Source organism: Empidonax traillii, unplaced genomic scaffold, assembly GCF_003031625.1.
Source record: "Empidonax traillii isolate 1590-97213 ecotype Southwest subspecies unplaced genomic scaffold, ASM303162v1 scaffold566:size1034704, whole genome shotgun sequence".
Taxonomy (NCBI): Eukaryota; Metazoa; Chordata; class Aves; order Passeriformes; family Tyrannidae; genus Empidonax; species Empidonax traillii.
This window is the reverse complement of record NW_020955759.1, coordinates 158,942-164,507: the sequence shown is the minus strand read 5'-3', so window position 1 is coordinate 164,507 and position 5,566 is coordinate 158,942. Positions and strand designations below refer to the sequence as shown.

General features: G+C 38.5%; 1 long non-coding RNA gene across 1 annotated transcript; it reads right to left on the bottom strand.

Moving 5' to 3' along the window:
* Positions 1–3,305: 3,305 nt before the first annotated feature.
* On the bottom strand, positions 3,306–4,585 carry LOC114064670. Its single transcript, XR_003572793.1, has 3 exons — positions 4,389–4,585; positions 3,562–3,665; positions 3,306–3,438 (listed from the first exon to the last, which is right to left on the bottom strand). It is a non-coding gene; the product is annotated as an uncharacterized LOC114064670 (long non-coding RNA).
* Between the last annotated feature and the right edge of the window lie 981 nt (positions 4,586–5,566).

Sequence of the window (5,566 nt, the reverse complement as noted above, 5' to 3'; positions counted from 1 at the left end):
GCTCATAATTCCTTGATCAACATGAGTGATGCTCAATAAAACTGAAATATTGAAAGAGTGAAATATTTCTGAAGTGATGATCAAGAAATAGTAGTTAATTAGGACATTTAAGGTTCTCATTTGGAAAGTAGGTGAGTGCTGTTTGGCAGGAAAAAAAGGATAGGCTACATTAATAGGGAGCAAATTATAGAATGAGTGGTAGTGTCTAAATTTAGTGTTAGCAAGACATACCTAAAATACTTTAATAATCAAAGTATCTCGCTGATTAGAGCTACCCTGTCAAGGCATTATGTCCATCAGGAGTTAATGGGATTCTAATTTCATAGAATCACAGAATGGTTTGGGTTGGAAGGGATCTCAAAGATCACCTCGTTCCAACCTCCTTGCCAAGGGCAGAGACAACTTTGACCACTCAAAGCCCCATCCAGTCTGGTCTTGAGTGATTCCATGGGTGGAACATCCACAACTTCTCTGGGCAACCCGTTCCAGTGCCTCACCAACCTCACAGTAAAGAATTTCTTCTTACTACCTAATGTAAGCCTACTCTCTTTCAGCCTAAAGCCATTCCCCCTTGTCCTGTCACTACATGTCCTTGAAAAAAGCCCCTCTTCATTTCTGCTGTAGGCTCCCTTCAGGTACTGGAAGGCTGCTATAAGGACAAGGGATGAGTTTTTAAGATAACATGCAAGTTGTAAAATGAGGGGTTAGGGAAAAATCTATATAGTATTCATTTAAAATAACAAGTTGATGGATTTGGATGGTCCAATACTTAATTTTAAACATTCTATTTAAATTTGCAAATAGTGTATGAGAAGCTTAACTACTTAGACCACTGCCACGGTGGAAATTGTGGATAGTAGGCTACTGAATTATAGAATAACAACAGGAAAGTGGACAACCAGTGTCACCAATGTCCTTAAATATGCAAGAAAATCTGAAATAAAAACTTTGATTACTTTGAAATAAACACAAAATTGGGAGGTGGGGAGGTGAGGTGTGGGGAAATGTTAGAGCTCAGAAGACTTAGAAATACCAGATCATCTTTGGGTTTATATTTTATTAAAACTTCTTCATAGATTTCTAAATGTTTTTGTCACAAGGGACTATTATATTAGATTACCTCACCTGACTTGATCTTGCATAAAAGCAATGTCTAGAATGTCTAGAGAACCTCTAAGAGGGCTTTTCCTCATTTGATACTTTATAACTAATAACATACAGTACCTTTACACAAAATGAAATGCTTTGTCATATAGATATTTGATGAAATAATTCTCACAATATATTTTTTGCACACCCATTTTGATGATGATGTTTATTTCAAAATCTAGTGCAAAAGTATTTACCCGAGTTTCAGTTCAACTGGTTTGTTTCTGGTCACAGCATTCCACAAATAAAACTGCTTAATCAGGACCATCTAAATTTTCCTTATTTTTTGGTCTCTTTCAGTATCAGGCCATCAGTATCTATTTCAGTGTATTACTTTCTCTGCCATTTATAATGGCACAGATGAACTGTTGTATAAAGTTGAAAAAATATCTCTGAACCGGCCAACACCAGTGTCTCATTTCTCAAGCCTAACCTTTTGGTTTGGAAGATTTTTACAATGGTTGTATGTCTGACTAATGAAAGTTGTCAGCTTAATCTGCCTCGTCAAATATGCTACTAACTAAAATTCTACTTATATTGAGGAAGAGTGTTAGTAATTAATGAAATCATTATAAATTTTACATAAAGGCAGTTTCAGAGGGTTTTTCTAGGCCATAGTGCGGAGGCTGCAAGTTACACGCTATGCTTCATCAGTCATGAACAGAAGAGCTTTACAGGAACAGTAAATAACAGCTAAATTAAATGGAAGGGGTATTTTGTCCAGATAAATTTTAAGACACCTTTCTTAAAAATACGTTAGGCAGGTATTCTCTCAACAAATGCAGCCACATCTTAAACTCATGATTTTTAGAACTCTGGTATGAAACTGACTTCAGCAGACAAATTTTGACTTTTGTAAAGTCAGTGAGCATGACCACTACCATTTTGTAACTCTATTGCATTTTTCTTCTGGTATCATGTACCATTACTTAATTCTACTTTGCCATTTGTATGTCGTGTGGGATCCTGCCTGTATGGCATGACAGTTGAAAGTCTGGCACACGTTCTGGACAGCTGTTTTGAAGTGAAGGCTGAGATGCGTGCTACATCTGGAGGTGCTGAGGTTTGAGCGCAGACAGGCAAAAAGTCCAGTTTCTCTTTAGGGATGACTGGGATAGATTTACAATATCTAAGCACTCATTCAGGAAGGGGACTTCATAAGGACCTACTCAGGCAGATGCTGTTGCAAAATCAGAGCCAAAGACTCTATGGCACATTTTGTGATAGTACAGAATAAGTTAAACAAAACCAAATTAAATCTCACATTGGAGAACTCCTGAACATTGCCTATACTACCCTGAAATGGCAATCAAAAGGTGTATGTTCCCTGTCTTGTTTTCTTCTAATTTTTAAGATGTACTTGTGTTTAATTTTACTGTATGTCAATGTAAAGTTGAATATACACTTCATAACAAACTTTCTTTTAAGAAAACTTGATCATAAAAAAGTTATTTTTTGTTAAATGAGAGAACTGTATATTCCTGATTGTTCTCTTATATTTAAGAAACCTTCCTTCTTATTCACCTTAATATCAGAGAAAGTTTAAATTAAAATTTACCTCTAAGAAATGTTAATTTTCTGTTTTTCCCCATCCAGAATAGGTTTGAGAGACTGTGTAGTATTTCAAACTTGAGGAGCTAGTGAAGTTTTACTTGCAGAATCAATGGTCAAACAATGGTTGGGTGGTCTAGGGTTTTACTCGGCACTCAGATGTTATGTGGTTTCCACAACTTCTGTGGTTCAATATGAATATTTAATTTTTTTTTATTTTCTTCACTAAGTCATTATTACATATTATTCAGGGAGTAATGGAAAACTGTTAGCTTCAGCATAGTATGTAATGTAATGTAATGGCCAGTCTTTGCGAACGAAGAACCGGGGAAGGTCTTTACACCTTCCAGCCTTCGCATTGGATTTTTTAGGTGAGACACAGTGTGCGCGGAACTGAGCCCACCCTTTAATCCTGAGGTTCATCTACCGGGGCCAAGCAAGCTTGGACGGTGGCAGCGAGGTCCTCAGGACGTAGATGGATTGCCTTACAGGGCTAACGAGCTCCATCTGCCCGGAGAGGGGCCCTGACGGGGAATCGAACCTGGGCCTTGGCAGTGACAGCGCCGCATCCTTAACCACTTGACCACCAGGGGCTCCCTATGAAAGCCTGAATTATAATTTCTTTGACATTTAAAATATCACTGTGTCCATTTTTAATTGAAAAAAAAAATCCTTATTTTTAGCTTTATCAGTTGCTCTCATGATCCTGTACATTAAGTCTTGAGAAAAACTTGCCACCTAAAACATAATTTAAAAGGAAAATTTGTGTCTGAATTAACAGACAACCTTGTGATTTCTCCAGCTCCCTATTAGATTTCTATAAGTACTGAGGGCACTGTCTTCTGAGTGCCAAGTACCCACCTATACTGAAGTTCCCATATTTGAATGGTCACCCACCAGTTCAGGGACCCAGAGTACCATCACTATGTCTGACACTCCTATTCCACAGTCTGATACCTCCACCTCTGTTTAAGGAAAGGAAAAAGGACATATATCCTTTTGTAGAGAGCATGCCAGTCTCTTCTGTTGCTAGTTTAGTCCTGCTGTCTAGGGATAACTTTTCTCTTCATAAAATAACAGGACTAGGAGAAGAGCAGATCAGTGCAGGCATCTTGATCACCCACATATACACACACCAAAATTCACTTTGAAGAACAGTCAGTTCTGGAGCTGCCAGAGATAACACTGCTCACCTGGCTGTTATGCTGCTAACTTTTTAAAGTACATTATTTTTGGTTTCACTCTCTTTTACTTGGTAGTGTCTACAATGTTAGGCTGACACCAGAAAATCCCTTGATTATTATGCTACTTCTGCCACTGAGTCATAGGTATGAGACTTTATTAGGCTTGAGTACACATGATGCCTTGCTTGGCATAGTCATAGCTGTGTCATGAAAATTAATGACAAAATATTTTTAGATCATTTATTGATTCACTGATCTTATTTAGTCACACACTAAAGCATCTCTCTTTCATGTTCTATGTCAGTTCTCCTAGCTAGAAAGAATGGAGCAGCTTTGCAGAAATACTCAAATCAATCTTTGTACTGATTATAAAAGACTACCTCTATGGGTAGGTCATTAAACAGTCCTTTTACTGAATAAGGGACTTAGACATTGTAAACCCTCCACAGCAGCTCCAAGTGAGAAATTGTGCTTTTCCACTGTATTTTTCCACTCCAGATTCACCAGATGTAGCACACATCATATTTGTAGTTCCAAAACAGCTGTCAACAGTGTGTGCCAAAATCTCAGTTGCCCTGGTATTCAAATGGTACTTCACAAGACATACAAGTGGCAATGTCAAATTAAAGAAACAAACAGCACTACAGAAATATCTAATGGATTGATGGAACAGTAAACAAGATCCATGGCACTCTTTTCCATTTACCAACTCAACTGAAGTCAAGGCCTGTCTTTCTCCTCTCTTTTTATAATTTTGGCATTGTTATGTACTCCTTTTGTCTTGGTTCTGGTATCACATTATGTTTATTTCTTCAATTCCTATTGCAAAAACTGTATCCTAAGTAGGCTTATTTCTTCAATCATCTACTCAAATCAGCTTTCTACCTTCCCAGAAACATATCACATTGGTTAAAACATTAATATTGTGATAACCTACCTTGATTGGACAAACTTACCAGCATAAGACTACATTGAAGAGCTGCACTTATGTCATATCTATACAGAAACTGTAGGGTGGGCCCTGGGATGCCTTGCTGAATGCTCTGCAAATCTTGCATTATGTAAATTGAAAAACTTTTGGTAGCTTCAGGTCGTGAACCAAAAATCCAATGGGGATCATGGCAGTATTTAAAGTCCTTCAGAGAGCAGGCATTCACACAGCTCTCTCTGGTCCTTCTGCTTCATGTCTCTGATGTGTTGTGTGTAGCCTGCATTCAGTTTATTGTCCCTCTCTCCCTCATTACTCTTCTGGTGTCAACCAGAAGCCAGCTGGCTGGTCCACCCTTCTTCAACTCAGGGTTACTTTGGGGAGTACCAGAATAACACAGAACTCCCTCCAAGAGGCCCAGTGTCTGCCTTTCTCCAATCAGGCTTGAAGGACCTGCCAAAGAATTCAAATAATATCTTGTTTTACAACCACAGAATGACATACAAAAAATTCTTCCCCTTTCCGTGCTGGAGTTAATACTTTTTATCTACAAAGCCTGTAAGGCATGGCACAGCCATCTCCCCTTTGCCTTCCCCTGCTGGGTCTTTGTCGTGTGCACACCATGCAGAGGGAAGTTTGTGCGATACCATCTTAATGTACTTGAACTCAGTCAAATGCTCTGTGAGGCAGAGACTGAGGCCAGGAATGGAGATTTAAGAAAGCAAGCTCTGGAATCACCATCTGTGGAGCCAGA